This window comes from Pinus tabuliformis, chromosome 4_1 (assembly GCF_031772625.1).
Source record: "Pinus tabuliformis cultivar Carrire ecotype Pingquan chromosome 4_1, CPIR1, whole genome shotgun sequence".
In the NCBI taxonomy this organism is placed as follows: Eukaryota; Viridiplantae; Streptophyta; class Pinopsida; order Pinales; family Pinaceae; genus Pinus; species Pinus tabuliformis.
In genome coordinates this window covers 722,251,844-722,269,833 of record NC_142303.1, presented here as the reverse complement: position 1 = coordinate 722,269,833, position 17,990 = coordinate 722,251,844, and the positions used below count along the sequence as shown (strand labels likewise).

Genomic DNA, 17,990 nt, shown 5'->3' with positions numbered 1-17,990 from the left:
TTCAGTTGATCTGATGTTTATTTGTGCTATCATCTCCCTTATTCTGCATAACTAAATGAATCAAGTGTAAAAGGTAGAATCCATTGGTATTTCAGTGCTCTACCTTAGGGTTTATTTAGTTTTATATCTTTTCTACTATCTAAAGAGGATTCATGAAATTTTTATGCCCTCTCCAGATCCTCACCAGTCTTTAGACTCTCCATTACACTCATTTCAAAGTGCTAAACCACTTACCTACCTCGCCCCACAGAAACCTCTGCAAATCTATGCTGATTTCCCGGACCCAAAGCTGCCTTCCCCATCTGATCCAACAACCAACCATTAAAAATCAATCAAATTCCTCTAAGCAAGTACACCTACCCTAAAATTAGTTTTAATATCAGTCATCTCAAGCCTTCCTTGATAAATTTTCATTGAGATTGATAAGGAGAGAGCCCTCTCCTGACCTGGTAGGGCTAGCTACCAGGTCAAGCGTGGTTTGATATTACCCTAGACCTGCCTTCCTTTAGCCTGAGGTAGATTTAGGGAATAACACCAAAAAAACATGTTTTTGATTTCATGAAGACCTGAAGATGTGATATCCCAAGTGTTTGATGAGAATCTTCCAAAAGGGAGACAATGAATAAAGTTAGGGGGAGTTCTTAATCATTCTTGTTTAAAGAAGCTAGAGGAGTTTAAGTAGGCAGGGGGAGTTGGTTCATGTAAGAACATGTATCATGGATCACATTTCCCAAAGGAAGAGCACCATGATAGGGGGAGTAACATACCAATGAAGAAATACTATTGATAAAGCAAATATGGTGAAAAGAAGCAACCTGATAGAGGGAGTACTTGGGCACCCCATTTTCAATTGATGTCAAAAGGGGAGAAAATGTTGAAGAGGGCAAGAATATTTCCATCTTTGTCACACTCACCTCACTGCTGCAATATTTGCATCAACTGCTGGTATCTTTCATCATGTTTCCCTGCATTTATGATACACTCTCTCAAATATATCCCATAACAACTCACAACTGAAATATGATTCACCTACACTCTTCTACGGAGAGCATAGGCAACCACGTTCTCTTTGTCATTGATGTACCTGCTCTCAAAATCAAACTCACTAAGAGTAGCCAACCATCTAGCTTTCCTTATGTTCGAATTGGGTTGGTCAAACAAGTACCTCTGTCCACTACGATCACACATCAAAACAAGCCTCCTACTAATGAGATAATGTATCCACATCTTTAGTGCACGAATGATAGCTGCCAACTCAAGATCATGAGTCACATAATTATGCTCATGCTCATTCACCTTCCTTGATTCATGGTAAACCAACTTCCCTTCCTCCATCAAGACTCCACCAATTTATTCCTTGAAAGCATCTGTATAAACCACAAAGTTCATGCTAGGATCTCCAATCTGTAAAACTGGAGCATTGGTAAGAATTTGCTTCAACTGATGAAAACTAGTTGTACACTCAATAGTCCATTCAAACTTCCTTCCCTTCCTTTACAAATATTCTATAGGATAACTAATCTTAGAGAAGTTCCTGATGAATCTCCTATAATAACCTACTAGTCTCATGAATGATACAACCTCATCCACATTCTTTATAGCTAGCCACTCCATAATAGTCTTAATCTTATATGGATCCATTGGTATCCCTTCCTTGGAAACAACATGTCCCAAGTAATGAATCTAAGTCTAAAAGAATCTACACTTATTGAGTTTGGCTTACAACTTATGCTCTCTCAACAATCTCAATATTCTTTTTAGATGCTCTTCATGCTCCTCCTCATTCCTTGAATACGCCAATATATCATCAACAAAGACTATCACAAGCTTATCCAGGTAAGGGCACAACAAACTATTCATCATACACATGAAGGTGGTTGGAGCATTGGTAAGACCAAAATGAACCACCAAAAACTCATAGTTCCCATACCTTGTATGAAATGCATTCTTGCAGATGTCTTATTCTTTTATGTGAACCTATTCTTGATGGCCACCTTTTTTAACTACGTATAATCAATGCACAATCTAAAATTACTATCATTATTCCTTTCAAACAACACCGGTCCTCTCCAATAAGACATACTTGGCCTTCTGTATCCCTTATTAGGCATCTCTTTAAGATGCAACTTTAGTTACATTAACTTGGGAGCACTCATCTTGTACAGATCCTTAGATGTTGGTGTTTCTCATGGTATCAACTCAATTAGAGAAATCCACCTCTCTATAAGGAGGAAACTCTAGAATCTCTTTCAGAATCACATCCTGAAACTATTGCAAGATAGGATACCTCCTCAGGACTTCATCATCCTCATCATCCTTCCCTTTTTCACTAGAAACATGTACTACAAAAAATAAACGTTATTTCTTGCATATATAACCATCCTCATTGATGTAGGCTTAATCTTTCCCTATAAGAATATTTTTTCTCCATCCTCATATAGGAACTCGGTGGCCTTCTCATAGAAATCTACTATTTTCCTATGAATAAACAACCAATCCATGCACAAAATCTCTGACCTTCATTCCTAATTGACTATGCCTCCTAAGAACTATAAATATGAGGCCTTCCAGCTTGATACAATGGACACTCCTTCTTGCAATGATCTCTACAACAAATCCACCACTTCAATGGTTCTCTGCCACTACCTTCATTCTTCTACTCCACAGGCTGAGACCCATGTCCTTTCTCAACCGCATTGAACTTCTTATGGGGGCCACATTTTCCTTCTCACCTTTGTCCTGAGATCTTCCTCGCTTCTTGGGGCATTTTATTTTAGTCTTCTCACTACCCTTCCAGTCATGCTTGAACTCAGGCTTGCACTTTGAATATTCATAGGAATGCTTCAACTTCCTTATGGCTTCCTCCAATAATTGTAGTTCATCAAACTCAATCTGATGTTTGAATGATAATGGAAATCCATTGATGAACCTTTGGATATTTGCTTTCTCATCCTTTAGATAGGGCACATATCTCAACAACTCTATAAATATGGTTATATATTTTTCATCTATCATGGAGCACATCCTGAGATCATATAATTATTTGGCCTTTCCATCATAATACCTCTTAGATAGGCACTTATTCCTAAAGAGTCTTTCGAACTCTTCCCAATTCAGCTCCTCTTCCCTTATACCTCTGACATGCTTGAAATATTTCCACCAGATATCTACTTTTCCTTTGAGACTGAAAGTATATACCCTGGGCTTCATATTCTCTAAGTAATCATGAAGTATGAAAAAAATCATCATTCCAAGCAGTCATGCTTCTGCATCTTCTAATTTGGTCATCCCACTATCAAAAGTACAAGGCTTGTCTTTCTTGAATTCCTCTAGAAAATATCCCTTCTCTCTCCTCCTAGAATGATGTTGGTGGTGATTCCATTGATCTCTCCTAGAAGTAGAACTAGAATAAAATCCATGCGTACTAGATCTCCTCTCAGGTGTATCCAAGAGTCTACCACTCTTTACTGTATCATCTAGGTCCATCATGTACATTTTCTGAGACATACTTCTATAGGCTTCATTCATTTTTACTTCCTGTTATCTCCATGACTAGTCCCCAACTATCCATGCTTCTGTAAATCTAAAAGAATTTGAAGAAAACCGTGTTAACCTCGTCTTGATTCTCTTGAGATTTTATAAGCCTTTCACATGCTTCAATAAACCTCTCATTATCTTCTTTGCAAATTATGATCTCTTCCTTAAAACTTCTCAATGAATCTTCTAGATCAGGAGAGTCTTCCTCTCCTTGCTGTAGAATTAATTTTTCCCATCGCATTGATTTCTCTTTTGGCCTTCATGGGGAGTCTTAAGAACTATACTCACCATTTTGATCTTCGTCTCTTGACCTACTATTTCCTGCAACATATCATTGTTAGATAAAATAAAATGCATAATCAAAACATTACCTCAACCTACTATTGGTGAGGCTATTTCATTTGCACAGGTCAATCTATATTAACATGATACATACTAATAATATAAATAACATATGAGTACATGCATGAATCAAGACACTAGAATAAAATTAACAATAAAATAATTTTCATGAATGCATAATAAACATACATATTTTCATAACCATCTTAATTTACCCTGAGGTTCAATGATGTGAACCTGCTCTGATACCACTCCGTAAAACCCCGCCACACATTTACCAACTTTTACAAGCTCACTAGGGTAAACATGAAATGAGAGTTACTATGCATGACCGAACCTCCAATATTCAGTTATGGAAATGGGGTTGACTTGTCAAGCCTTAGTTCATCACCTAGAGACACATGATCTCCCAAATGTACTCAAACAATTCCCACATGTGACCTTTTCTCTAAGTTGGAACCACTTTCAACCAAGCTTTACTACGTAACTGCACACTCACAATATTTTCAGTGCAACCAGATGGCTCCAAACGCATGCATAACTCATCCTCCATGCGGTTGTGGATGAAATTTCCTCTTTTTATGCATACAACCACAACCTTTGTTCTGCATTTTTAGGGATTTCTTAGAACCCAATTTCCATAATTATCCATATCTCTATCAACAATATCTATGTGTCTATATGCTCTACTCTAGGCTCTATTCTTGTTCAAAACTTATTCAAGATATGTGAATCATTTATAAAAATACTTTCTAAACATATTATCAGTAGGTCATGAATGAATAATCTCTTAATTATTTCATTACTTTAGATGTTCATCAAAAAGGCTTGATATCATCTCATACTTAGTTATAAAAACAAGGATTAAAGCATGCATCCATATAGATAATTTAAGAGCTTATCAACCATAAGAAAGATCTATAACAAGAGCTCTTCATATCATGAGAAATGTACCATGCATGTAATCAACATTTAATCAGAAGAAAACCATGATAAACTAGTCACATAATCATACATTAAAATAGAACTCATGCTCATTGATATCATTAAAGTATAACAAATAATAGCATATGCATAGTGCCAAACAAGTCAGTGACTTCAACGTACCACATGACCATATACTGGGCTGAACCGAACCTTTCTTTCAGCCAATCACCCTTGTTCCTGTGTCAGCCTCCTCCCACATCTACCCAAGCAACCGTCCAGATGGGGTAAACATGAGATGAGAGGACGCTATGAAATTATTCAACCTCCTAAGTTACATTAAGGAAGTGGAACTGATAGAAACACATCATACAAACATTCAACATCAACATTAGGACCCTCAAAAACCTATACAACCTTTCTTCCAACCAGTACCTAGGTCCTACTGAGATTTTGGCCACTTGACCTCTAGATTCTCTCATCTATGGGCATGTTAGTGCCCAAGGACCTCTGGATGCTCTCATGGGCCTGCAAGCTAGCAACTAGGGACTATTTTGCATAGTGTTATACCAATGTCCCTAGGATTTGAGCCACCTTTTCGGGCCAAGATCACATGTGTGCATAATTGAATCACATCTTCAGAACATTAAAATAACAAGGAAATGACATTATAAATGCAATCAATTGAATGAGACCTTAACTGGACCCCAACTAGCCATGATAGGAATTTCGTCAAACATATAATGAATATGTAATCTACAGGTGAAAATACTAGAACTGAGCATAAGGGTCTCATACCTAGATGAGAATCGCTAGGAAACATTGATGCCTCAACACATCAATTGCCATTTCATCCATTAGGTCATAGATGTATTGATCATTCATTTACAAGTAAGAACATGATGAGAGCCATACATAACTATTGTCATAAAACACATACATAACCAACATAATAGTAGCATAAATACCAATTTAATCATAGCCATTTAAACCACATATAATCCAGTATAAAACTCATGGAAATAAAAGGAGAAATAAACTCATATTGATGATGAAAAATCCAAACCTAGGATGCGACATCCACATTCCACCCGACCATAGAATGGCTTAACCAAATCTCTCTTCAACCATTCACCCTCGTTCTATATTCCAAGCATGAGTGTGGTATCTCTTAGAACACATCAATCCAAAGCCACACAAGGCTTCCATAGGCCATCCACCTCAACCCATCAAATAGTGATTCCACCTCATGGTCGAAAATCACAAAACCATCATCAGATTGGTCTCTATCCAAGCCTTCCAAGGATTCCAGAGCATTTTTTCCAACCAAGGTTTCCAGGACTAGTAAATTAACCCACAACTGCCACTGGGCTTCTAGAGCATTTGTCCAACCAAGGCTTCCAAGACTAGTAACTCAACCCACCAAGGGCTTCCAGGACTAGTAATTCAGCCCAAGCTTTTACAGGGCTTCTAGAGCATTTTTCCAACCAAGGCTTCGAAAAAATAATAACTCAAGCCAAGCTAAGGAAACAAGAGAACCAACCAAAATGAACAAGGAAATAAACCCGCAATCTCCATGGCTATCAAGGAAATGGCAAGGCTAGGAAATCCATTGTCAATCCAGGCAATCCTCCATGCCAATGACAGATCATGTGTTGGTCAAGGTTATCATTGATGTCAATATGGAATTATTAGAGATGGAAAATATTCTTGTGATGCATGAAAAACCATTTCGTGATGTTTCTCTAACCTCATGCAAATCCTAGGTCATATGTCAATAAAGATATTGGTGCAAACCCCTAAGTACATTTATTCCCTAATCTCTAGAAGATGCTCATGGTGCCCTAGTTCTTGTTTATTATTTAATAAACCTTAAACCTAGTCTATGCACGAATGATTCCGTAAATAATATTCATTTGACTTCATATTTTTTTTTCCTAAATTCTAAACATTCCTATAAAATTGCTAGACCCTAACCATACATTACCTTATGCTACGATATATTATCTTACATTGAACATTACAAACCATATTTAATAAACATAACCCTTGGATCCAAATATCTTTTGAAATAGCATAAAAATTCTCTATTAACAAATGACTTTGATTAATCGAAAACTCTTGTGGCATACACGTTCCATACATGGCCGACATAATGTATAATTCAGGCAACATGGTGTACAAACATGGCATACATGTTCCTATATGGCAGACAAAATGTATAATGCAACCAGCATGGTGTAATACATTCCTCACATGACAAACAAGGTCTTTTGCATAGATTTTTTTAATATGATTCATCTTTCATAGAGGTAATGTGTGTCTGATAAATCACCTGGCAGACCAATATTTGATATGTCCTCTTCAAGTTGTTGTGCTACCAATAAAGGATACTATGAAACTACAGGTCAAAAAAAAGGGGGGGACACCAAGTTTACGTATTTAAATATCTCTCTTCACATGTCGACTTCCTCCTTCCAAATACCCCTTGTCGAGTCATCTTTAAAAGCCAATGGACATGTCTCTTAAAGAATGGAAAAAATTCTATAAATAAAAGTTCAGACTCTTCAGTTTTATTATCAATTAGAAAAACATATACACAGAACAACGAGAGACGTTCACATATAGTGAATTGAGGTGGCTAAGGAAGGCTTCAAGGCATATTGTTTGTGCTAATCAGATTACAGTCAGCTTGGAAAACTTAGACCTGAAACAATCAATTATGGAAGACGTGAAGATAGTCACCTATAACAGTGCAATTTTTTTGGCACACAGAATAGTCTTAACATATCTCAGTAGATCTACGGTGAATTCACAAGTGAACAATCACCTCTCAAATGCTGGTTATGTACCTTATTATAGAGGCTCAGGTTGCAGCCTGTGTTGGAGACTAGAAGCTCGGACCAGTAATGAACTTGTGAAGGGTTTTTTGGCTCATTTCAGAAGCTCGGTCGGTCATCCTTTTTGAGGCTCGAATCATATTGAAAATAAGTGTGGACAATCACATTGGAAACTCAGACTAGTGACATATGCAGTCTTAAACATATCACTTAAGGAGCTTGTCGTTTGTGAAGGATAATCTAGCCCAAAAATCGGTCTTCTAGAGTTGTCGTACTTCAGCATACACATCATCACTTGGAGCAAGTCCCGTTGATTTTGGAAGCTAGTTTTGAGGTTTGTTCTGGGGAAATCCTTGAAGGTACTTTGAAAGGAATCTTGAAGTGAATTTTGAGAGAGTTTAGAAGGATTTTTAGAATCATCCTTGAGGGTAGCTTTGGAGACATCTTGATGAATTCTTGAAGCAAAGATTGCAATAGTCCTTGTAGTTGGAGATTTTAATTTAAATGTTTCTTTAAAAACTATCCTAATCATCTAGCAGGCTTGTTGAAGTTTAGTTTTAAAATCTTGTAATCACTTTCTTACTTATGAAGACTTGTTCATTTGTGAAGACTAGTGAAGAACTATTGACTTGTGAAGCATTCTTGAAGTTTTGGAGCATTCCTATAAGAAGCCTTCATTGACATGGATAGTTCTTGGGGAAACACATGGAAGACATCCTAAGGAATTATTGAGAACATCTGAAGACATCTTGCAGCTAATCTTGGAGTCACTACTGGAGGCCATAATGCGTTGAAGTCATCATGGGGTGACCTTGGAGATATAGTTGAGTATGATGAAGAGTAGTGCTGAAAACTTCAAGGAGATCAATGTTGTTATTGATGATGTAATCTGGAGACCAAAGTGAAGTCTAAGCAAAGTTTGACAAGGCTCATTGAAGAAGGCATTGGAAGCTATGAAGTATAACCAAATACATCTTGACGAAGTTAAGTGAGGGTTGGAGCCTTGAAAAGACAAGGTTGGTGCCTTGGAGGATAGGGTTGGAGCCCTAGAGGATCAGATTCCTCAAGAAAGCATGTTGGAGCCTAAACCAGATATAGGGTTGAAACCCTTGAGATTGGTGCCTCAAAATTGACAAGGTTGGAGCCTCAGAAGTCCAAGTTGGTGTTTAGAAAAATACAAGTTGGAGATTTTGAGATTAAATATTGGAGTCTTCATCTAGGGTTAGAGCCCTATACTATTATTGTACTTGAGTTATTGTAAAGAATAAATTAATAAAATTATTTATTCTATTATTGTTCATTTTGTGTTCTAAATGTAAGTGATATAATTGGTAAAAATAACAATTGAAAATAAATATTGGTTCAACCCCCTCTTATTATATCCAACAATCGGAATCAAGTCCAGTACCTTCACTCAAATCCTAACAACTTGAAGTTTGATCCTTAGAACAAAAATCGAAAATCCAAGGAAGAAAACCTTGAATCCTTCCAAAGATGCCTCTTCCTCAACCATGAAAAATGAAGACAATAAATTTGGGAAAGTTCCAATATTCAATGGAAACTTTGATGTATGAAAGGTAAGAATGAGAAATTTCTTAATGGCTCAAGGCGTTGAAGTTTTGGAATTAGTGATCACTGATAGCATGATGGATGAAGAATCTAAGGAGTACAATGCAAGAGAGATGAAGGAAATTTTGAATGGGCTACTAGATTCTACAAAGGCCAATTTGGAGAAATGTTTGTTAGTAGAAGATATATGGGACAAACTTCATGACCTTCACTTAAAAGGAAAATTGATGATGACCTCTCGTCAAGAAGATGATGGAAAGCAAGAAGGAAATCCAGAACCCATCAAGGAAGCTGAAAATAAGGGTGATGACATCAAGGCCATAAAAGACCTAGAAGAAGAAGAAAGTACAAAAGACTTTGAATAATATCTCCTACCTAAACTTATAGCTGCCATGGAAGAGATTAACAATTTGAAAAAGGAAAATGAGGAAATTAATAAGAAAGCACAAGATGGTGACGAGGAAAAGACAAGGAAGGAAGTTGACATTTTTAAGCTTCAAGTACAAGAAATAGATGATGAGATCACCAAGCTTAAGGAGGAATTTAATAATAACAAAAGAAAGCATCATGAAGAAGTCATATCCATGAAAAATCAATTGGATAAGGCAAAGAAAAGGGAAGAAACTTTGTCAAGCCAGCTTGAACAAAGACTCAAGAGTTTAAACAAAATTGAAGCAGAGATGTGTCAATACAAGGAAGAGATCTCCTCCCTTAGATCTCAACTAGAAGAAGCAAGGAAACAAGCACAAGGATCTGAGAAGGTGATGGAAGCTTTGGCATTCATAGAAGGACAAGTTGATGAAGCAGAAAAGGAGAGAAACACAATGACATGCCAACTAGAAGAAAAGGATGATGACATCACCAAGTTAAGATCAGAAATCACTTCTCTTAAGTCCCAATCATGTGAAGCAACCAAGATGAAGGAATAAATGGAGATCATACTATTAAATAAGGATGAAGAATGAAAGGAAATGAAGGAAGAAATTGTCTTTCTTAAAAAGGAAGTTGACTTGCTGAATAAGAAATTGAAAAGTTCTCAAACCCTAGATAACATCCTAAGTCATCAAAGGTCTCCCCTTGATAAATCAGGTCTTGGCTATGTAGGTGAATCCTCAAGAAATAATGATAATGCTTCAAAAAAAAAGGATGTGAGGAAGCCAGTAAGAAATGTTAATGCTTCCAGTTCCAGCAAAGGCAAGGAGAAGAGTCAAGACAACTATGGAAGGAATCCTACTCCATGGAGACTTGCACATGGTGTCAAGAAAACAAAAGGAAATTAATATCATAAACGAATCCCAAGGAAAAAAGACTTCCAAATTACATCAAGGAAATATTCATCTCCTGGGTACAAAGTATATTTCTTGGTTATTTCTATTCTTGTACAAAATTTGGGCACATGGTAAGAGATTGTAGGGCATATCACAAAGACAAATGTAATGATCCCTAACAATCTCCTAGAAGAAATTTTGAGAGAAGAAGTCATGATTACTCATTCATAAATAGTATGGGGTGCTTCAATTTCCATAACATTGGACATATGGCACATGATTGTAACTTGAATTGGGTCCCCACACTAACTAGAAGCATGATAACCAAGACAGAAAAGAAAGTTACACAAATATGGAGAAAGAAGCAAATTGGATTTGAAAGTCTCTTAGACACTCTAGCCAACAAAACATGTTTTTGATTTGATGAAGATCTCAAGATGTGATATCCCAAGTGTTTGATGAGAATCTTCCAAAAGGGAGACAATGAATAAAGTTAGGGGGAGTTATTAATCATTCTTGTTTAAAGAAGCCAGAGGAGTTTACGCAGGTAGGGGGAGTTGGTTCATGTAAGAACATCTATCATGGATCACATTCCCAAAGGAAGAGCACCATGATAGGGGGAGTAACATACCAATGAAGAAATACTATTGCTAAAGCAAATATGATGAAAATACGCAGCTTGATAGGGGGAGTACTTGGGCACCCCATTTTCCATTGATGTCAAAGCAGGAGAAAATGTTGAAGAGGGGAAGAATATTTCCATCAATGACAAAGGGGGAGTTTGTTAGTCAAAATTTTCATTGATGTCAAATGGCATTATCGAAGATGGAAAATATTCTTGTGATGCATGAATAAGCAAACATCATGCAAACCCTAGGTCATATTTCAATAAAGATATTGGTGCAATCCCCTAAGTACAATTATTCCCTAAGATCTAGAAGATGCTCGTGATGCCCTAGTTCTGGTTTCTTATTTAAGAAACCGTAACCCTAGCCTATGCATGAATGATGCCCTAAATAATATTCATTTGACTTCATAAAAATAAAATAAAATAAAATCATAACTTCTAAACCTTTATAAAATCGCTAAACCCTAACGATACATTTACACTACCATAAATTACCTTATGCTACGATATATTATCTTACATTAAACATTACAAAACATATTTAATAAAAATAACCCTAGGCTCCAAATATATTTTGAAACAACATAAAAATTCCTTATTAACAAATGACTTTGATTAATGGCAAACTCACATGGCATACATAATGTATAATGTAGGCAACATGGTGTACAAACATGGCATACATGTTCCTACATGATAGGCGTAATGTATAATGCAGGAAACATGGTGTAATACATTAATCCCATGGAAAACAAGGTATTTTGCATAGTTTTTTTTAATATGATCAATCTTTCACAGAGGTAATGCATGTGTGATACATCACATGTCAGACCAATATTTGACATGTCCTCTTCAAGTGGCTGTGTTTCCAATAAAGGATATTATGAGACTACAGGTCAAAAAAAAGGGGGACCAAGTTTACGTATTTAAATATCTCTCTCCACATGTCGGCTTCCTCCTTCCAAATACTCCTTGTCAGCTCATCTTTAAAAGCCAATGGACATGTCTCTTGAAGAGTGAAAAAAATGGTATAAATAAAAGTTTGGACTCTTCATTTTTATTATCAATTTGAAAAGGAAATACACAGAACATCAAGAGACGTTCACATCTCATGAACTGAGGTGGTTAAGGAAGACTTCAAGGCATATTGTTTGGGCTAATCGTAATATAATCACCTTGGAAAACTTGGACTTAGAAACAATCAACTATGGAAGACGTGAAGACAGTCACCTATAACAATGTGGTTTTTTTGGCACAACGAATAGTCTTAACATATCTGAGCAGATCTGTGGTGAATTAATAAGTGAATAGTCACCTCTCAAATCTCGGTTCTGTAACTTATTGCAGAGGCTCAAATTGTAGCCCGTGTTGGAGACTAGAACCTCGGACTAGTAATGAACTTGTGAAGGGTTCCGTGGCTTATTTCAAAAGCTCAGTCATTCATATTTTTTTGAGGCTCGGATCATATTGAAAACAAGTGTTGACAGCCACCTTGGAAACTCATACTAGTGACATATGAATGCTTAAACATATATCTTAAGAATCCCACAATTTGTGAAGGATAGTCTAGCCCAGAATTCGGTCTTCTTGAGTTGTCATACTTCAACATACACATCATCACTTGGATCAGGGCCTATTGATTTTGGAAGTTAGTTTTGAGACTTGTATTGGGGAAATCCTTGAAGGTACTTTGAAAGGAACCTTGCATTGAATTTTGGGACAGTTTAGAAGAATTTTTAGAAGCATCCTTAAGGGTAGCTTTGGAGACACCTTGATGAAACCTTGAAGCAGAGTTTGCAGTAGTCCTTGTACTTGGATCTTTGAATTTAAAGGTTTATTTGGAAACTATCCTGAGCATCTAACAAACTTGTTAAAATCTAGTTTGAAAATCTTGTGATGACTTGTTGACTTGTGAAGACTACTGAAGAACTATTGACTTGTGAAGAATTTTTGAAGTTTTGGAGAAGCCTTCATTACCTTGGATACTTCTTGGGGAAACTTTTTGAAGACATCTTAAGGAAGTATTGAAGACATCTGAAGACATCTTGAATCTGATCTTGGAGTCATTATTGGAGACCATGATATGTGGAATTCATAATGAGGTGACCTTGGAGATCCAGTTGAGTACGATGGAGAATAGTGGTGATAAATTCAAGGAGATCAAGGTTGTGATTGATAATGTAATGTGGAGACCAAATTGCAGACTAAGAAAATATTGACAGGGCTTGTTGAAGAAGATATTGGGAGTCGTGAAGTATAACCAAATACATATTGATGAAGTAAAGTGAGGCTTGGAGCCTCAAAAAGGAAAGGTTGGTGCCTTGGAGGATAGGGTTGTAGCCATAGAGGATCAGAGTCCTCAAGAAACTAGATTGGAGTCTGAACCAAATATAGGGTTGAAGCCCTTGAGGTTAGCGTCTCAAAATTGACAAGGCTGGAGCCTTGGAAGTCCAAGTCAATGCTTGGAAAAATACATGTTGGAGCCCGGGAGATTGAAGATTGGAGTCTTCATCTAGGGTGGGAGCCCTATACTATTATTGTACATGATTTATTGTAAATAAGAAATTAATAAAAGTATTTATTCTACTATTGTTCATTTTGTGTCCTAAATATAAGTGATCTAGATGGTAAAAATAACAATTGGAAAGAAACATTGGTTCACCCCCCCTCTTAGTATTTCTAACATCATGACCAAAAATCCACATTCATATGCCATGCATGCCAAAAATAGTGAGGAAAAAATACATGCAACTCGGTACCTACAAGAAAAATTATTGTAGTTATTGATCATGATGCCCTCTTGCGCTTTTTTACTCTTCCTTTGCCTTCTTTCTCTAAGAATCCAAGTATGCCACACCCTCCAAGAGTGCTCCAACAAAACTCTAAGTATCTGAGAGTATGAGAGAGAGATAATAATGAGAGAGATCCAAAACTACACTGACAAAAGTTTGTGCACTGATCCTCAGAAGCCTTTTTATGAATGAGGCCTCTATTTTCTTCATTTTCCATTATTTTCCTTCATTTTCTTCTTCACATGCAATTTGTGACATTTCACCTCCCTTTTCTCCTAATTTCCATTTTCCTTTCCAAAGCCTTAGCCATTTCCTTTGTCAATTTCCTTAGCCATTAAACAACCGATGAAGACCCACACTAGGATGTCTTACCTAACATTCAGCTTGGAATAATTGTCCCATCAACCATGGTTATTATTTTTTCCTTTATTAACTTTTATTACAGGGAATTTTCACTAGTGTTGTTACAATGCCATATTCCAAGCATGAATGTGGGATCACATTGGATAACAAAAACACAACCATATGGGTAATCCACAGGAAACCACCTCCACCCTCTTACCAAAGTGATTTCGTTCAATGTTGGATCCATAAATCAACAAAAACAATATAATCTTGGATGCCTCAAAATTTCTTCACCATACCTAGAGAAATGTCCTTGTCTCCACCCACTTGTCAAGAGCTTCTCGGACAAAACCATCTCCACCCTTAACCCTTGGGATTTTCTTAAGGCCACCTAAACCAAGGTCCAAAATCTACTAGAAATCCAAAGCTCAACCAAACAGGGAACCTACTACATCATGGCTATCCAAGAAATTCCACATTGCAAGGATGTACATGACTACCAAACTATGAAAATATCCATGACAATGACAAAAAAATAATTGGAAAAATGATGCATAAACCATGCATCATAATCCCAACAAGATAAATAAACATGCACACTCTTACCTGCAAAAATTCTCCTACAAGTTTCTCTTTCCTTTGCAAAATTTATTCTCTTCATGTCTGTTGATCCAATTCCACTTGTGCTCCTTACTTTCCTTGCTTATCTCTCCTTGTCTCTTTCTTATGTTCCTTGTGCCCAAGTTTTATCCAAGTGCTCTCTCCTTTTCTCTCCTCTTGTTGTAGTGTTCTCTCTTTCTCTTTCCCAAAAGTGAATAATGTTAGAATGATGTCTCTCCCAATTTATTTTATTTTCTTTTCCTTTTCCTTCATTTTCCTATGCATGCATATTCTTTTACTATTTTCTCTTTTTCTTGTCTCTTCCTCTTCCCAACCTGCTGAAGTGTAATTTCCTTCATTTTATTTTATTTCTTTTGCACCTTTCCACATGTTCTTGCTAGACTGTAATAAATAATTTTCCATTTATTTCCTTTTGCCTCTTCCTAATACCAATGCCAATTTTCATAGCCAATAAATAAATAATTAAACACGAGTGATTCCCAATGTAATGTTTTTCCCTTCATTCAACTTGGAATACATTTGTGACCTTGGTTTTATTTATTTTTTATAATTCCCATTTATTAAATGGAATTTTAACCCAAGGTTGTTATTATACCCTTATATAAGTGTAAATCCAACTTGTTTTTTTTCTTTTGAAAATACCATTACCAATACCAATGTAATGGTCAAAGTGCTTATACAATGTTATAAGCACACATTAAAACTCACCCAAATTGTTGGAAAATCCCCCATAACACTCTAGGCTTCTATATCGTAAATATCCAAAATTCTTCCAAAGGACATAAACTAACTTAATCATAATTCAAGGATGAAAAAGTAGCTAGAAATCAGGTTAATGGAGCAGACAATATCGAACTTCGTGAAAACTACATCGACCAAAGGCTAAATAGTTGTTGGAGCAAGATATATGCTTTCGACTTAGTTACCGGAGAATCCACAGTAAGAACCATTTTCTGCCAACGTTTCAAATCCCAACTCGGATCCATCATCAGGATAACTTGAATGTTGGATAGAAGAAGAGCTAATTTGAGGGATTAAATAGTAATGAGGAGAGAAAAAGAGAAGGATGTCGGCTGTCAAAATTTTTTGAATGTCGGCTGACTCAGATTAATTAATTTTAATTTTTTAATTTAATTAATTAATTAATTAATTAATTAATTTTTATTTTTATTTTTATTTTTTATTATTAATTATTATTAATATACTAATTAATAATAAAAATAATTAGTATTATAATAATTAATAATAATTAGAATTAATGATATTATCTTGATTATAGTTAATGTTAAAAAGTATTAATCCTAGAAAATTTGAATTAATATTTAATATATATAATACATGATTGATCACTAATAATTATTATTATTTGTTATTAAAATTAATTGTAATTATTATTTATTTTTTTTTATCGTTAAAACTATGCTATTTCTATTATTTACATTAACAGGAGAGAACAGTTACAGCCATGATTACAATTCGCCAGAGGCCCAGGTTGGCACTCTGGATTGATAGTGTTCAGGAAAAAATACCCGCACAGGGGCATTCTCATCGATACTCAACTCCCAGACAAAACCATTAAACTCAAAAACCCATGCAAGGGCACCGTGACTGAGACAGGTCATCCTCACAGTGTCTGTAGACCTTTGAAGAGAAAAAAAAGCAGAGTTATCTATCCCACGCAGGGGCCAAAGAGAGAAGAGAAGGTTCTTTAACAAAATCCCTCGTGAGGGCGTAGAGATGCACCGAACAACATAATTATCAAAACAAACAAAAACATTCACGACATACATTAAACACTTGCGGAAAGAGTGACAGTCCTCAAAAAGACCTGAGCAATTTCTGAGGGCAAGAGCTTGGTTGAGCCGGCTCCTATTCATCTGACTGTTCCTCATAGATCCAGTACTCACCTTCCGGAGGAGGCCCCCAGTCAACCTTGGCCTTGCCTGAAGCGGGCACCGGTTGTGACAATGGCGGAACGACCTCTGGCTCAGGTTGTGCCTCTGCCTTTTCCTCCGCAGCTCTGGAGCTTTCCGCCAGATGAGTCTGGGCGTTGGTTTGTGCCCCAAATTCCTCTTTCGGCTCCTCCAGAAACAGGACCGATACATGAGCATTGATGTTGGAATTGCTCTGGGTGCTGCTGAAGGAGAATACCGCTGTACCAAACGCAGGTAGCGGGGCAGCGCTCAAATCCGGAGTCCTGGCGTCCACAAATTGCTGCGACTGAATGGGATGTGCTTCAGCCACCTGATGGCACAGGCAGCGGCAACATCTTGCAGGTGGATTAGCAACCGGGGGGCGTGAAGGTCCCCCTCTTCTCATGCCTCTACGGCTAATGAGCCTCTGTCTCGGCGGCATACCTTCTTTGATGACTGATGTGCGCACCAGAGCAGGGGAGAAGGATTTGGAGGGAATGAAACCGCCTTCACCCACCCTCGCTGCCCTCTGTTCACCTCCAATTGCCAGAGGGAGTTCTTGAGCCGGTGCTTGGAGACCAGACGCCCAGAAACCCAAATCCACAATTCGAACTTGATTCGATGCGTAACATTCCCAATTCTTGCCATACTTATGATGCTCTGGTTTGCCTCGATCCGGGTATGCCATAATTCCCCTCTGAAACATTTAATTGAGCTTAGACCCGGCAATGAATTGTCGTCCTCCCGCTCCTCTGCTCTCACGCTTGCCATCCAGGGCGGCGGAGAGCAGTTAATGCCTCTTCTTACCTTGTGGCCGCCCATGCTCACCATGTGGCACGCCGTCCTTCTCCCTCATGGCACCCTCATCCAGGTTTTGTAATTATTATTATTATTATTATCATTAATTATTATTATTAATATAATAATTAATAATAATAATAGTTAGAATTATAATAATTAATAATAATAATTAGAATTAATGATATTATAATGATCAAAATTAATGTTTAAAAATATTAATTTTGGAATATTGAATTAATACTTTATATTAATAAATTTTAAGAATAGGTTACTATTTAGTTTAGTAAAGAAATTTATTGTTAATAGGAATATTATTGATAATTATTATTTATTAATATAATAATTAATAATAATAATTAGTATTAATAAAATTAAAATTCATAATTAGAATTGATCAAATAAATCCTAGA

General features: G+C 36.6%; 1 pseudogene; it reads right to left on the bottom strand.

Moving 5' to 3' along the window:
* LOC149178174 (mitochondrial import inner membrane translocase subunit TIM23-2 pseudogene) overlaps positions 1–16,488 on the bottom strand; it is a 146,027-nt pseudogene extending 129,539 nt beyond the window's left edge.
* Positions 16,489–17,990: the final 1,502 nt, after the last annotated feature.